The 18,055-nt window shown below is 43.0% G+C and overlaps 1 protein-coding gene and 1 non-coding gene across 2 annotated transcripts in view; both read right to left on the reverse strand.

Moving 5' to 3' along the window:
* The window catches only part of LOC106611497 (ETS-related transcription factor Elf-1), a 105,083-nt gene extending 96,199 nt beyond the window's left edge, over nucleotides 1-8,884 (reverse strand). Inside the window, exon 1 of the mRNA XM_045723827.1 lies at nucleotides 8,333-8,884. The gene's annotated coding sequence lies outside the window, so the exon portion shown is untranslated. The remainder of the gene's footprint in view (nucleotides 1-8,332) is intronic.
* Nucleotides 8,885-9,166: 282 nt separating this feature from the next.
* trnae-uuc (transfer RNA glutamic acid (anticodon UUC)) lies at nucleotides 9,167-9,238 on the reverse strand. Its single transcript has one exon. It is a non-coding gene; the product is annotated as a tRNA-Glu (tRNA).
* Nucleotides 9,239-18,055: the final 8,817 nt, after the last annotated feature.

The raw sequence follows: 18,055 nt of genomic DNA on the forward strand, positions 1-18,055 counted from the left end.
GGCTTTACGGAAGAGTGGCAAGAAAAAAGCCATTGCTTTCCAAGTATAAAATCTATTTTATTTAGCTGTTATCCCTTGTCTGAACAGTCACCACAAATCTTTGTCACTTTCACTTGATTGCAACACTTCCCCCAGACAAGTCGCTTGCAGCCGAAGCAGGTGTCCAGGTTCTGTTTCCGAGTGAATCTGCTCACCTTGCAGCTTCTCCTCCCCGGAAGCTGTGTGCAATTTGGCTCGCGCAATGGCTCCCGTGGAATCTTTGCTGCTGCCTTGGCCCTCATGTCTCTCACGTAGCCCGTGTGCCAGACTCATGATGAAGTCTCTCCTGCTCATGGGTGTTGTTCATGCACTGCTTGAACAACATGTGTTTGTTGATAGCAGCCAAGTCAAGCATGTTGTAGAACACAGCAACAGGCCAGTGGCAAGTTCCTCCTTTCACCTAGTACAGCAGTGCCTTCTGATCAAAAACATTATCCAACACTCGCTCACCTGCTGCCCGATATGGATCCTTTCCCAGATATGGAAAGCCGTTCAGCATGAATCAGAATAATAATCATCAGATATGATACATTTCTTCCCCGCCATCCATTTGTCTTGGTCTTGCCATTGTAAATTATGCACGTTCTCACTGTGTAGCCTACTACAAGTAGGCTAGAGTAGACTGATAAGACTGGTTGGATTCAGTGGACTGATATAGGGTACATACCATTTTAAGATTAGAATTAGAATGGATCAATACAATAGAATGAACACGCCTTGTTCTTCATTCACAATTGGTGATTACATAATTATGAATCCCTCACTCATCAACTCACCCATTCTCCCCTTTTCTCCCCCATCATACTTCATTTATTTAATCTGTTGTTATATGTTTGAAATTAGTTAAGGTATAGTTTAGGTTCAGTTTCGAGGCAATTATCGTTTGATCATCAACTGGGCATGAGACATTCAACTATCATAGGAGTGGAGCAGGCCGGGGAAAATCATTTAAAAAATGACATGGTTAAAACTCCTGTTTTGTTTGTGATATTAAGATTCTAACTACAACAGTGTGTTATATAGACGTATTTAGAAAAAGTTAAGGACAAGGGGGACATGACTTTAAAAAAAAGTAATTAAACATTTCAGTTTGTTTTGAGACATTATTATGCTCTCTGCCTTTCTAGTGTTAATATATACAATCACAAATAAATCCATTAATATTTCATTCAGGAAGGTCATAAAAAACATGATACAAGTTAATTAATTTCAAAAGAACAGAATAGCATGTTTTCAGTTGTATTTATCTGTGCTTGGTAGACATGTCTATGGCTGTGCCATGCCAATTAAATCAACTTGTTCGTTTAGTTCATCCCAGGCCCTGCCACAGTCAACACACATATTTTACAGTAAGAATATAATTGAATATCCCAAATGGCTATCCCTGATAGTAACCGGTAGCCTACTCACATGAGGAATGCATAGGACCACGGTTATTCTAGGAAAAAGTAATTTTTTGAAACAGAGGCATCCTCGCAATTTGTACAGTTGTTTGGCAAAAATAGGTTCATTAGAAACATTGGAATCTGCTCTTTCTGATAGGGTATAGCAATCAAAACATCTACATGGACTTCTGTAGGATGACATGGAAGAAGTGCTATTTGGTAAGCTCCTTTCTTCTTTGTCAATGCAAGCTGTCAATGCACGCTGCACAGGTCATCAGTCACATCATTCTCTATTCGACGATTGATAATATTGTCACCCATCAGACTATAGTCAATTTAATCTTGTCTTTAGGCTATATACACTGCTCAAAAAAATAAAGGGAACACTTAAACAACACAATGTAACTCCAAGTCAATCACACTTCTGTGAAATCAAACTGTCCACTTAGGAAGCAACACTGATTGACAATAAATTTCACATGCTATTGTGCAAATGGAATAGACAACAGGTGGAAATTATAGGCAATTAGCAAGACACCCCCAATAAAGGAGTGGTTCTGCAGGTGGTGACCACAGACCACTTCTCAGTTCCTATGCTTCCTGGCTGATGTTTTGGTCACTTTTGAATGCTGGCGGTGCTTTCACTCTAGTGGTAGCATGAGACGGAGTCTACAACCCACACAAGTGGCTCAGGTAGTGCAGCTCATCCAGGATGGCACATCAATGCGAGCTGTGGCAAGAAGGTTTGCTGTGTCTGTCAGCGTAGTGTCCAGAGCATGGAGGCGCTACCAGGAGACAGGCCAGTACATCAGGAGACGTGGAGGAGGCCGTAGGAGGGCAACAACCCAGCAGCAGGACCGCAACCTCCGCCTTTGTGCAAGGAGGAGCACTGCCAGAGCCCTGCAAAATGACCTCCAGCAGGCCACAAATGTGCATGTGTCTGCTCAAATGGTCAGAAACAGACTCCATGAGGGTGGTATGAGGGCCCGACGTCCACAGGTGGGGGTTGTGCTTACAGCCCAACACCGTGCAGGACATTTGGCATTTTCCAGAGAACACCAAGATTGGCAAATTCACCACTGGCGCCCTGTGCTCTTCACAGATGAAAGCAGGTTCACACTGAGCACATGTGACAGACGTGACAGAGTCTGGAGACGCCGTGGAGAACGTTCTGCTGCCTGCAACATCCTCCAGCATGACCGGTTTGGTGGTGGGTCAGTCATGGTGTGGGGTGGCATTTCTTTGGGGGGCCGCACAGCCCTCCATGTGCTCGCCAGCGGTAGCCTGACTGCCATTAGGTACCGAGATGAGATCCTCAGACCCCTTGTGAGACCATATGCTGGTGCGGTTGGCCCTGGGTTCCTCCTAATGCAAGACAATGCTAGACCTCATGTGGCTGGAGTGTGTCAGCAGTTCCTGCAAGAGGAAGGCATTGATGCTATGGACTGGCCTGCCCGTTCCCCAGACCTGAATCCAATTGAGCAGATCTGGGACATCATGTCTCGCTCCATCCACCAACGCCAGGTTGCACCACAGACTGTCCAGGAGTTGGCGGATGCTATAGTCCAGGTCTGGGAGGAGATCCCTCAGGAGACCATCCGCCACCTCATCAGGAGCATGCCCAGGCATTGTAGGGAGGTCATACAGGCACGTGGAGGCCACACACACTACTGAGCCTCATTTTGACTTGTTTTAAGGACATTACATCAAAGTTGGATCAGCCTGTAGTGTGGTTTTCCACTCTAATTTTGAGTGTGACTCCAAATCCAGACCTCCATGGGTTGATAAATTGGATTTCCATTGATTATTTTTGTGTGATTTTGTTCTCAGCACATTCAACTATGTAAAGAAAAAACTTCTAATGTAATGCTTTTTCAGAGGATGTGATGGAGCATATGTTTCCCACATCATCTGGCTTGAACCCTGACCAAAAAGGATATGACAAACACAAGAGTCCTTTCATTCACTCACCTGTCTCTCTCAAGGCCACTACACAAGGTATCTGTCCATTGTAAGGCTCTAGTGGTGCTTCAATGGTGCTTTAATACGGTACCGCATGCTGGATGGGAACATGGAGAACAGTCCTTCTCTTGGGTCTTTGGCAATTTTTCAGGCATTTCTAAGACACCGCCTGGCATGTATGTCTTGGATGGCTGGGAGCTCACCCCCAGTGCTGAGCTGGGCCGTCCGCACCACCCTCTGTAGAGCCTTCCGGTCGAGGGCGGTGCAGTTGCCATACCAGACAGTGATACAACCAGTCAGGATGCTCTCAATGGTGCAGCTGTAAAAGTTCCTAAGGATCTGAGGGGCCATGCCAAATAGTTTCAGCCTCCTGAGGGAGAAGAGGCACTGTCGTGCCTTCTTCACGACTGTGCTGTTGTGAGAGGACCCTGTTAGGTCCTCAGTGATGTGGACACCAAGAAACTTGAAGCTCTTGACCCTCTCTACTGTGGCCCTGCCAATGTGGATGGGGGTGTACACACACCCGTTTCCTGTAGTCCACAATCAGCTCCTTGGTCTCACTGACGTTGAGGGAAAGGTTGTTATCCTGGCACCACAACTCCAGGTCTCTGACCTCCTCCCTGTAGGCTGTCTCATTGCCATTGGTGATCAGGCCTACCACCATGGTGCCATCAACAAACTTGATGATGGAGTTGGAGTCGTGCGGGGCCACACAGTCGTGAGTGAACAGGGAGTACAGGAGGGGGCTAAGCACACATCCCTGAGGGGCTCCCGTGTTGAGGATCAGCATGGCGGAAGTGTTGTGGCCTACTCTTACCACCTGGGGTCGGCCCGTCAGGAAGTCCAAGATCCAGTTGCAGAGAGGTGTTCAATCCCAGCGCTTGGTGACGAGCTTGGAGGGCACGATGGTGTTGAACGCTGAGCTGTAGTCGATGAACGGCATCCTCACATAGCTATTCCTCTTTTCTAGGTGGGAGTGGGCAGTGTAGAGTGCAATTGAGATTGCGTCATCTGTGGATCTGTTGGGGCGGTATGAAAATTGGAGTGGGTCCAGGGTGTATGGGATGATAGAGTTGATGTGTGCCATGACCAGCCTTTAAAAGCACTTCATTATTACAAATGTGAATGTTACAGGGCGGTAGTCAATGTGACAGGATGCCTTAGAGTTTTTGGGAACAGGAATGATGGTAGTCAGCTTGAATCGTGGGGATTACAGACTAGGACAAGGAGAGGTTGAAAATGTCAGTGAAGATGCCTGGCAGCTTGTCTGCACATGCCCTGAGGACATGCCCTGGAAATCGTCTGGCCCTGCGGCCTTGCGAGTATTGACCCATTTAAAAACATTACTCACGTCAGCCTTGGAGAGAGAGATCATCCAGTCCTCTGGATCTACAGAGGCCCTAATGCAGGGCTCTGTGTTGTTTTTGTCAAAGTGTGCATAAAAGGCATCGAGTTTGTCTGGTAGAGAGGTATTGTTGGACAGATCACGGATTCCTTTATAATCCATAATGTACTGTAGCCCCTGCTATATGCACTGACTGTCAGAGCCAGTATAATAGGATTTCACCTTGTTACGATATTGTTGTTTGCCTGTTTGATGGCTTTGTGGAGGTTGTAGCAGGACTTCATGTACGTCTTCTTGTCCTCAGCAATAGCCTCAGGGTTGGCTGTGATAGCCCTGTAAGTGGTAGCTCTGTCCTTTAGCTTAGCATACACCTCTGTGTTAATACAGGGCTTTTGATTGGGGAAGCAGCGAACCTTCACCGTGGGGATGATGGCGGCGATGCATTTCCTGATGAAGCTGGTTGCGGAGGTGATTAGCTCGTCAATGTTATCGGCAGAGTCCTGGAACATATTCCAGTCAGCACTAGCAAAGCAGTCCAGCAGCATAGCCTCTGATACGGTAGACCATTTTTCTATGCAGTTTGTCACGGGTACTTCCTGTATGAGATTCTGTTTGTAAACAGGAAGCATGAGTATGGCATCATGATCTGATTTGCCGAAGGGGGGAAGAGGGGGGGGCTTGTATGCTTGCTTGTGGGTTGAGTAACAGTGGTTTAGAACTTTAATGGCCATTGTGACGAAGGAGACGTGTTGCTAGAAGTTGGGCATCACGTGTTTTAGTGACGCTGAATTTTAATCACCGGCAATAAGAAAAGTAGTCTCTCGGTGCATGATTTCCTGCTTGTTTATAGCCTTGTACCGTTTGTCAAGTGTCAGCTTGTCGTTGTTGTTGTGCTGAAGTGGAGCAGTCACGAGAATAGATTAAAACTCTCTTGGGAGGTAGAAGGGTCTGCATTTGACCATCTGGTATTCCAAGACGGGTGAACAATAGGTCGAGACTTCCACTGCACACCATTTGCTGTTGATGCAGAAACATAGCCCAGTCCCTCTGGTTTTCCCTGAATCCAATGTCCTGTCCGCTTGGTGAATGGAGAATCCATTGTGTTGGGTAGTCATGGGGGGTATCTTGTCCGAAAGCCATGTTTCAGCAAAACTGAGTATTGCAGTTATGAGAGTCCCGTTGACAGCAAATCCACAATCAGAGGTCATCCATTTTATCATCAAGTGACTGTACGTTGGCCAATAGAATGGAGGGAAGTGGTAGCTGATTTTCACATCACCTTAGACACACCAGGATGCCCACTCTCCTGCTTTTTTTTCACCTGCATTTCCTCTTGGGTAGCCGAAGATTTGGTCGGAGGTACACAAAGAGCCCAGGGCATATCCAAGAGCTCATTAGGGCAGCTCTTGGCCAGTTAGAAAAGACTCAAGACTGAGGCCGGGACATTGATAGCAGCCCTCGATATTATGAAGCACAAATAAGAACAGCTCTCCCATTGTCTGGAGTCTTCGTCACCCAGTCACAATCCTCAGCTGCTCTGGCTGCTGTGCCCTGCTGATGGTGACATCACAGTCACACGATAAGTACCAGGGATGTCACTAGCCCCAGATAGGCATAGGCTAGTGTTCCCAGTCAGTGTGCATAAACTGACTATTAACTGAAACCTGATGCCTGGCCTGTTCTCATCCTCCATAATGTTAATCCAGGCCCTGTCTCATGAAAGGGAGGTTACTACCTCAAAGTCCCTTTGTGAGGGAGAAATCCCTCCAGCAACAAAGTTCAAAGGCGGAGAAGGCAGGGTCATTAATGCACATGACTGTCGAGACCAAGAGAGAGAGGGAAGGAGGGAAAGAGGGTGGGATATGTACAGTGAGGCAGGCACCATGGGATTTTTTTTAACTATGCATGGAGTCTGGGGCTTGAAACATATGCAAGAGACCACTACACTGCAGACGAGTATATTTAGAAGCTCTTGTTTGGGGATAATTGGTTTCAGAAGACTGAGATTTCCAATTATCTACTGGGCCTCTGGGATAGGCGGGCTTTGTTGCGGGGGAATAGGTGGGGGTGGGTGGACAGTGGAGGAGGGGTGGGGGTCAGCGGGACCAGCTGATCTCTGTTGTTGACGGGCTGAGCTGAGCAGCGCAAACATCCCCCTAACCCTCCGAATAAGGAGAGCACAAGTTTTCCCGTCTCGCCCCTACTTTTCTCTGGACAACAGTAGGCACGGAAGACCAATGAGATTTCTCAGCTCGCAAAGTCCCAGCATCTTAAACCAAAAATGTAAACATCTGGCAAACGTTTATATTGACCACAGATGGGTTGAGGAGATCAGGTCATTTGAGAAAACACAGTTTAGTGTAGATTCTGGCAGTTGGAAGTAGTTAATTACATGAAAATAAGAATATCTTAACTGATGAACATGTTAGATGAGCATGATGTGTAGACATGGTTCATACGGGTGCCCAATAAAGAGCGGGGTCTTTCTCAAACTCTTGAACTAAATGGCAAACTTCATGATAGAGCAGCAGAACACTGGTAATGGTACCATATGCCATTTCTACAAATCAGAGGGAAATACAAGCACTGGTGCAATGATACAGAATATTCTCCAATAGTATCTTCAGAGTCTGAGAGATATTGGGTATGCTTATTAATGTGATGTCTAATACCTGCAACAGTAGGGTGCAGTTGAACTCGTCTTTACTTAACAGATGAAACATTAACAATCTATTGCTTTCAGGGCTGTATAATTGATCCCTCACACTCACATGAAGCACAAATGGCAACTGGAACCTAGAGCCACTGCAGACAGGCTAGCTCTGTCAGCAGCACACAACAGCCTCTCACATTTACCACACAGCACCCCTGTCACATGGAAGGCATGGTACACTCTTAGAAAAAAACTTTTCCAAAAGGGTTATTTGGCTGTCCCCATAGAAGAACCCTTTTTGGTTCCAGGGAGTACCCTTTTTTGGAAAGGTAGGGCCCTCTGTGGAAAGGGTTCTACATGGCACCCAAAAGGGTTCTGCCTGGAACCAAAAAGGGTTCTTCAAAGGGTTCTTCTATGGGGACAGCCGAAGAACCCATTTAGGTTCTATATAGCAGCTTTCTTTTCTAAGAGTGTATCACAGAATGACACGGCTTCTCAGTAGGAGGGTTAATAAAGCAGAGCAGTGGGTCATACATCTCTGTGATTTTTCATGTCAAATGTTCAGTAATGTGGGTCAGTGGCAGAACATTGTGTATAGAACTCTTTTGAATTTAAGAAATGAAAGTAGTCTATATTTGTTATAGTCTACCAGGTGAATAGATGCAGTACAGCAAATAACTTGTATTTTATTTGTTGTGGATTTACAAGTGGAGTTACATAAATTAAATGTCGTATGTAGGCTATATAGAAATGAATAAAATAAAAATATAAAATGCACTCAATCCATAAACTTACTGAATGGGAGAGCATTCCACGATATGAAAAGGACTGCTTGGGCGGGGGTAACACAACTTTTTCATACACATTCCAGACTAATAGTCAAGACAACATTAAAAAAAAAATCTAATTAGAAGTACATCATTAGCAATTCAAATTGCAAAGACTCACCTTAAATCCTTATTTTATAGTGTCAGACATTTAAAATGACAATGTCTTCATCAAAATCGTCCAGTAGCATAATATCTTCAGTAGGCACTTATCAGCATCTTGTTATTATCCCCAAAAATAATCCCATTTGTGAGATGAAGCTCGACATCATCAGTACAGTAAATATGCCAAGTCTAGTTTCACTACGTTCGCGTGGCTGACATAAGGTTACACTGTTAATTTTCGTATTTTTTTCTTACCGAAAACCGATGCGTGGGGAATTCCTAGCAGTCACATTTTCCCTAAGAAATGATTGGCCAGCATTAGGGATTCGGTTGAAGAAAAAAAACAGGACGTTGTGAAAAATAATGTAATGTTGGTTACTCATATTGAGAAACTTACTGGGATAGGCTAGAATCAACTACGTATCGGACTTTTAACTGAAATGAAAAAGATATACACTACTCGTTTTTATTTTCTTAATCATTATCTTTAGCAGATTGTTTTAACACCAACTAGATTTACAATCACGAACAAAAAAAGTATTTAACATACAACTTCAAGGATGTGGCTCACGTTGATACATTGAAACCAAATGCACACTATCCCGTGTGGTATAAACAGTACTGGCTACACTTTCAACCCCACCCACTTAAGGGATCGCAGTTTTGGTACATTGCCTATTTTGGGAATATACTTTATGTTATAAATATGACCGTGTGGATAGGCTTCTATGTGTTGTCCAGTTGAACTGTAAGATACATTTCAGACTTCATAATATAGGTTGATAACACATCGGTCCTGCTTTATTTACAAGTTCGCGCTACAAGAACGAGACAATATTAAAACAGTGCATTCCCATACCGGGAGTCGAACCCGGGCCGCCTGGGTGAAAACCAGGAATCCTAACCGCTAGACCATATGGGAACCGATGTAATTGCATCACTCAAATATATCTGACATCTATGGGGATAGTTTTTGCTATTGATTTCAAACGTGTCAGTTACAGTTAGCTGGCCCTCCTACACGGGCCCTCCTCCATTCCATTATTACTTTCCAGATTATTACAAATAGACTGAAATTGTTTTAAAGCCTGAATTTAACACATTAACACATTCATGGCAATTCACCCCCACCTAGTGTCGACTTCGTGTAGTGCACTAGAAAAAAAGTGTAACTGCTTTCCAACAATGTGTTTATTGCTTCCCTTTTTCTATGTGCTTGCCATTGAGCAAATAACCCTTTTTCTTGAAAGGGTTATTAAACCCCCCCTTAAAATCATACTACTTACAAGTCAAATAAGAACTTCCAATTGTTTTTTTCCCCAGTTTGATTATTCTGGAAATTACAGAGCTTTACCAAATGGTTTAGAGGTAAAAAGGAATTTCATAACAGCAATGCCATATTAGAATGAAAATTCGAATAGTATTTTTACTCATGTCAACAATATTACATAAATTACTTTGGATATACACTGAGTGTACAAAACATAAAGAACACCTTCCCTCTTTGCCCTCAGAAAAGCCTCAATTCGTTTGGGTATGGACTCTACAAGGTGTCGAATGCGTTCCTCAAGGAGACTGGCCCATGATGACTCCAATGCTTCACATTGGTGGACCATTCTTTATACACTTGATACTTAACAGTTATGCTGAAAAACCCAGCAGGGTTGCAGTTCTTGACACAAACCGGTGCACCTGGCACTTACTACCAGGCAATTAAAAAGTTTGTATTGCCCATTCACCCACATACACAATCCATGTCTCAATTATCTCAAGGCTTAAAAATCCTTCTTTAACCTGTCTCCTCCCCTTCATCTACACTGATTGAAGTGGCATCAATAAGGGATCGTAGCTTTCACCTGGACTCAACTGGTCAGTCTGTCATGGAAAGAGCAGGTGTTCATAATGTTTTGTACACTCAGTGTACGCTTCAATGGCTTTTATAGGATCCAAAGGTAAGCATTGTTAAATAAGGACAATGTCATATTTTAACAAATAATTTTAACTTTGTGTGTCCTTACACAAATATTCAAATACATTGAAATGTATGTGTTTTCGGGTGGTGTATAGTGCAATATCCCCTAAAACGGTTCTCTTAAATTTGAAGTGATCCAGGTTTTTCCACAATGTTTCACAGACTACCTTTTTTTAAATAATATTTAACAAAGTGCAGTTTTTATTACTATTATATGCTTTATTTTATAGGCGACCTTTAGTCTGAAAATGGATTATAATATAATAATAAAATATGCCATTTAGCAGACACTTTTAGGCAAACGTGACTTATCCAAAGCGACGGGCGTAACAAAGCTGGCGAACAATAGTATGTTAAGGGCGGAAGAAGCGGGAGAAGAAAAAAGAGGGAAAAAAAAGAATGTTTCTTCTTGATAATATAAATGTTTATTAATCATTATTTATTATGAAAGTGTTGTTTTTCCTGTTTGAGAAAGGGCAAGAGTGGCCCCGAAAGCCCCTGTTCGAATCCTGCCTTGGCCAGAAATAACATTTCTAAACGTCCACTATAGTGTCTAAAAGTGTTATTTTTCACATTGGTGTATTTAAGATCACCTGGGTTAATGGAACATTTTATGGTAGCATAATCATAACATATAGTGTTGTTCTAATGAGGTTGGTTTATTACTGTACTATACTCCCTTGTTTATGCAATTATTATCTTAAATGATCAGTTCTGTTTTTTTGTGGACTGCATATTTCTTGATGTAATTATTATTATATTATTATACATTCCTCTGAGAGAAAAACATTTTTGTTATTAGAAGTGAATAATGATTTACCTACAATCAAAGCCATTCTAAGAACTGGTCGAAATATAGAAACATGTTTATTAATGACAAATTACACACACACACACATATCCCTTAGGGGCTCAAGGTAATGACTGGGTATGGCAACTGACTGATTTTGAGTGAATAACACAGCAGGATCCAAACATATGACAACATCCATGCAAACAGAGGAAAAATCTCCACCTGAAAGTTCTAGGGCTCGATTCAAACAGATGAATGTTGTTCGACACCCACGTAGTGATTGTTTTGGTGGTATCGGAGGTGGAACTGCCATTGGATGTCACAAAACTACCAAACTTTCTATTCGACAAAACCCATGCAGCCATGTTAGAAGTTCCTGCAGCCGTGTTACACATTCAAACACTGTGTGATGTTCTATTGTAGGCTACAGACCCTATTCTTGATTAGACTGATAGGCTTTAAATCCCCCCATCCAAATAGCCTACACTTTCTATCACTGATTTGAACTTCTAACATGGAAGGAAGGGAGTGGATTGTGACACACAAGAGCAACTGCGGGTTAACTCTGTATCTGATTGAATAGAGAGCTTAATTTTAGAAATAAGATCGAAAAGGCTAGAGTACAGCACAGTCTATATGGAAACTAGTGATGAGTTGCTACTTATCAAACCAATCAAGGGTGGAGTTGGCTGGCAGCAGACTGAGCTGTGGGTGAAGCAGGCCAGACCCTGGCAGCAGACTTGGCACTGAAGGAAGCAGGTTGGACTGTAGAGGGAGCAGCCTGGGTGGGAATGTCAGCAGTGAAGTCAGCAGTAGTGATGATGGTGATGGTGATGAAGTCATCCAGAAGCATACAATCTGTAGGGTCCATTGCATCGTCCTCAAAATCAGTCTCCTCCGAGTCAGGGTTCATGTTCTGCATGGCCTTCCCAGTCTGCCTGAGCAGTTAGTCCACACCAATCAGCTCTCCTGAAAATGAAAAAACAGAATAGTTCAATATGATTACTCACAATATCTTCATCATATCAAAACACTGACTCATAGTTTGGTTTCCAACGTTTTAATATAGGTAATGATATTATTTAAGAAATGAGTGTGTTATGTAATGTAGTTTACGAAAAGTTTAATCGGGAAAGCTCATCTGAATGCATCTGAATGCTCTGTTTCCAATTATACGAGCATAGTGGGAATGAATACAAATGTATCATCAGCATAGTGTCCCGTTCTTCTCCTCTTCATACCATCCATGTGCTGAATCTCATTCACCTACAGTGCATTTGGAAAGTATTCCGACCAATTTCCTTTTTCAATATTTTGTTAAGTTACAGCCTTATTCTAAAATTGATTAAATACATATTTTTCCCTCACAATACCCCATAATGACAAAGCGAAAACAGGTTTGTAGAAATGTTTGCTAATTTATAAAAAATAAACAGAAATACCTTATTTACATAAGTATTTAGACCCTTTGCTATGAGTCTCAGGTGCATCCTGTTTCCATTGATCATCCTTGAGATGCTTCTACAACTTGATTGCAGTCCACCTGTGGTAAATTCAATTGATTGGACATGATTTGGAAAGGCACACACCTGTCTATATACGGTCCCACAGTTGACGGTGCATGTCAGAGCAAAAGCCAAGCCACGAGGTTGAAGGAATTGTCCTTAGCGCTCAGAGACAGGATTGTGTCGAGGCACAGATCTGGGGAAGGGTACCAAAAAATGTCTGCAGCATTGAAGGTCACCAAGAACACAGTGGCCTCCATCATTCTTAAATGGAAGAAGTTTGGAACCAACAAGACTCTTCCTGGAGCTGGCCGCCCAGCCAAACTGAGCAATCAGGGGAGAAGAGCCTTGGTCAGGGAGGTGACCAAGAACCCGATGGTCACTCTGACAGAGCTCCAGTCCCTCTGTGGAGATGGGAGAACCTTCCAGAAAGACAACCATCTCTGCAGCACTCCACCAATTAAGCCGTCCAGAAGGACAACCATCTCTGCAGCACTCCACCAATTAAGCCTTTACGGTAGATTGGCCAGACGGAAGCCACTCCTCAGTAAACAGGCACGACAGCCCGCTTGGAGTTTGCCAAAGGGCATCTAAAGGACTCTCAGACCATGAAAAACAATATTCTCTTGTCTGATGAAACCAATAATGAACTCTTGGGCCTGAATGCCAAGGGTTACGTCTGGAGGAAACCTGGCACCCTCCCTACGGTGAAGCATGTTGGTGGCAGCATCATGCTGTGGGGATGTTTTTCAGCGGCAGGGACTGGGAGACCCGTCAGGATCGAAGGAGATCCTTGATGAAAACCTACTCCAGAGCGCTCAGGACCTCAGACTGGGCAGAAGGTTCACCTTCCAACAGGACAATGACCCTAAGCACACAGCCAAGACTACGCAGGAGTGACTTCGGGACAAGTTTCTGAATGTCCTTGAGTGGCCCAGTCAGAGCCCAGACTTGAACCTGATCGAACATCTCTGGAGAGACCTGAAAATAGCTGTGCAGCAACGATCCCCATCCAACCTGACAGAGCTTGAAAGGATCCGCAAAGAAGAATGGGAGAAACTCCCCAAATACAGGTGTGCCAAGCTTGTAGAATCTTACCCTGGAAGACTCCAGGTTGTATTCGCTGCCAAAGATGCTTTAACAAAGTACTGAGTAAAGGGTCTGAATACTTATGTAAATGTGATATTTCGGGGGGGGTATTATAATTTGCCAACATTTCCAAAAACTTTTCTTTGCTTTGTCATTATGGACTATTGTGTGTAGAATGACAAAAATATATATATTTAATCCATTTTAGAATAAGGCTTTACAACCTCTACAGGGTCGGTTGAGCTAACGTGTGCTAATGTGATTAGCATGACATTGTAAGTAACAAGAACATTTCCCAGGACATAGACATGTCTTATATGGGCAGAAAGCTTAAATTCTTGTTAATCTGACTGTCCAATTTACAGTAGCTGTTACAGTGAAATAATACCATGCTATTGTTTGAGGAGAGTGCACAGTTATGAACTTGGAAATGTATCAATAAACCAATTAGGCACATCTGGGCAGACTTGATACAACATGTTGAACAGTAATGCAATGGTTCATTGGATCAGTTTAAAACTTTGCACATACACTGCTGCTATCTAGTGGACAAAGTCTAAATTGGGCCTAGAGTCCTAAGTTATATTTGTCTTTCTCTTCATTTTCAAAGATGATTGAACAAAAAAAACATAGAAAATAGATTTTCTTTCTTTGTATTATCTTTGTTATATTCTCCTACATTAATTTCCTATTTCCACAAACGTCAAAGTCTTTCCTTTCAAATGGTATCAAGAATATGTATATCCTTGCTTCAAGTCCTGAACTACAGGCAGTTAGATTTGGGTGTCATTTTAGGTGAATATTGAAAAAAAGGGTCCGATCCTTAAGAGGTTTTTAACGTAACCAAATCTGGAAAAAGTCAAGTGGTCTGAATACTTTCCGAATGCACTGTATTTACCTTTAGCCTTTAAGCACGGAACAATAATGCACATTCCATACGTTTGATGTTTAACCTATGGGCTCACTCTCAATTATGACTTTACTCTCTATTAACCGATGGGTGTAAACCTTGGGATGTATTTATGTGTCAACATATCCATGTTCTCTAAAACACATCATTTTCACATATATTGATGTTGGGGAGGTGCTGGCGATGATGAATATGAAGTTGAAAATAGCTTACCAGGCAGCTAAGCTAAGCAGCAACTATTGATAGCTACAAGTTAACAGTTGCTTTTTGTATTTGTATTTATTATGGATCCCCATTAGCTGCTGACAAGGCAGCCGCTACTCTTCCTGGGTTCCAGCTAAAATGAAGTCAGTAATATACATTATAATACCATTTTTAAACATTAAAATAATTATACAACAGATCTCACAATACATTAAGTGTCTACACTCCGGCACTACTACAACACACAATCCAGGTGTACGTGTGTGTATAGTGTGTATGTTATGTGCGTTTGTATGTGTATATTTGTACCTGTGTGTGTGTGACTCTCTGTTTGTAAATACCCTGGTAGGATGACTGATATCCTGAACCAGGTTGCAGGCACTGGTTACAATTTGAAGCTTTTTCTTGAGTGGGCAACTTGATGAAAGCCAGTCTATATTTACATCACCCAGAAAATATACTTCTCTGTTGATATCACATATATTATCAAGCATTTCACACATATTATCCAGATACTGACTGTTAGCACTGACTGGTGATACTGACTGGTGGTCTATAGCAGCTTCCTACAAGAATGGGCTTTAGGTGAAGCAGATTCTGAATATAGACTACAACATCACCCTCGTTGGCATTTTTTTTATTTTCTTTAGATGTTATAACCTATTATTGCTACCACTATATCATCAAAGGTATTATCTAAGTGAGTTTCAGAGATAGTCAGTATATGAATGTCATCTGTTACTAGCAAGTTATCGATTTCATGAACCTTGTTTCTTAGGCTACATATGTTAATATATATCTTTTCTGGGATGGTTGATTATTTTGATTGTTTTACTGAGTGGCTTATCAGAAGTAGAAATGACAGTGATATTTATGTTTCAGCTGATAGTGCAGAGTGAGCTGCACACAGCTAACTTCCTACTGGGGCACACAGTGCTAACAGTATAACTCTGGTTCATAGACACATGATACAATAGCTATAGGATTGACAGAGACATTCAGGGGACTTAGAGGGACATCAATTAGGTTACTTACATTATGACTTCCAATGCTCCTGGGACAATGTACATTTGCTGCAGCTCTACGACAACTCAGTGACACAATGGTAGGGATTATCTGAGCAGGGCTTGGGTCATTGATAAGCCATTGTCTCAACGCAGCCTTGAAATGTGTTGAGTCCATGAGCCAAGATGATTTGGATGGACTCCGTCATTCCTGTAGAGCAAAGTTATCTATAAAAGCAGAGCTACAGTAATATTTTAGCCAGATGTGTAATTCCAGTAGCCTGCTGAATCTCTCAAAGCCGCGGACCAATGATGGTACCGGGCCTGAAAAAATTGCCCGCTTTTGTCACATGTGCTCCCTCTCCGGCCTCTAGGTCACCAGGCTGCTCATTATGGCGCACACCTGTCACCATCATTACGCACACCTTCGCGTCATCAGACTCATCTGGACTCCATCACTTCCCTGATCACCTTCCCTATATATGGCACTCTCTTTGGTTCCTTCCCCAGGCATTATTGTTTCTGTTTCACGTCTGTGCGTTGTTCGTGTTTCTTGTTTTGTATTATGTTGCTTTTATTTATTAAAACACTCACTCCCTGAACTTGCTTCCGACTCTCAGCGCACATCGTTACAGCTTTTTGGAAACTTTCAGAGCTAGAATCAGTCCTTTAAAATCATTTTTTCGGCAGTTCCGAGCTAGCCCTCGTAATGTTGTTAGACCCTACATGGACTACAACAGCGTCAGCCCCAGGCATCTGTCGTAGAATGGTAGGAAGCAGCCTTGAAATGTCCTGTGCTTGTGCTCCAGGATAACTGAGGGTTTCTGCACCAGGAACCAAGATAATTCTCACCATTGAGCTGCCGATGACGACAGCTGGTGCAAAAGCTGAGGAGGCGCGGCCGCTCTTCCACCTCGAGTGGCCTCGCAGACCCCCTGAGGATCGATAGGCTGTGAGGCTGTAGAATCCATTGTGGCTGATGGACGGCCGGAGTCCCAGACACCCTCACGGTCTGATGACGGGGGATCTCTGCAAATCTGAAACCGAGTTAGAAGCCACCGAACAGAGAGAACAGAGGATGAAGGCACAGGTACCTCCAGATCCGATCTTGAAGCGGACTGTGGACCTAAATTCATCTTTCAATCACTCACATGGTTATATGCTCCTAAAAAAACAATGAGGAGATGGCACATCGGTATATGCTCCTAAAAACCAATGAGGATATGGGAGAGGCCAATACTTGCAGTGCATTGAGCGTCACAAACCAATTTCTATTTTAGCGCCTGCCCACGCAGATGCTCGCTGACGCCCACGGGCAGTGTGGGTGCAATGATTGAATAACATGCATGTGTACATTTATTTTACAACGCTCTCGCACACGAGGTGAGCGGTGTGGTAAGCATGTAAGAGTAGCCACTTTGCCCCTGTAGTCCTCTGCAAGCAAACAGTTGCTACATTGAATGTCCGGGAGGTCCACATTGTCCTGGAATCGAGCAAAATAAACACAGCTCCTGCAGCATTGAAAACATTCAACAGCGACCTCCATTTGAGACTAGGCTAGTTGGGCTTCCATGTTTCTTACAGCAAATTCTCAACTAAGTGAACAAAAAGAGCACACACAAAGTGCTAAATCTGAAACAAGAAATATGTGTCCTTTTAATCCTCTCACAGCAGTGAGCACGAAAGCAGTGTCTTTGCACGTACTGTTGGAAAACAAGTTGGCTCTGATTATTATCACCATTGCAGTATAATTCATGTTTTTGATCTTACCTTGTTGTATGAAAAGGTGATAGTCCAGGAGAAAATGGAAAAGGTTGGCTAGCTAGCTAGCTACAGTTCTGTTTCGATCATGCACTGTCTGGAAGTCGTTCTTTTTTTTTTAAGGTGGTTGGCTGTGTCAACCAATAGCTTCGCACCCCTCCATTTTTCGAAAGATGGTGCGACGCTATTACTTGTGTCCTTCTTTCAAAGAAGGAGAAGCTACACATGCTTGGCTTATGAAACATGGACAACTGGATGGTGATTGGACATGTTTTACAGCCTTATCTGAGTTAAGTCAAAGATGATGGATATACTGACAAGATACATGTCTCTCCGCCGTAACAATGGGAGTCATTGTCCACAAAGCGGCACGGCGGGCTGTCTAGCTCCCACCTATCCTTTCTTTGAATTTGTGGATACATCTCATTATTGTAATGCTTTTTTGAATATTCGATGAGGGTTGTTGACGTCAACTGCCTGAATTCAATGGAGTTCTCTCTC

The sequence above is a fragment of the Salmo salar genome, chromosome ssa09 (assembly GCF_905237065.1).
Source record: "Salmo salar chromosome ssa09, Ssal_v3.1, whole genome shotgun sequence".
Taxonomy (NCBI): Eukaryota; Metazoa; Chordata; class Actinopteri; order Salmoniformes; family Salmonidae; genus Salmo; species Salmo salar.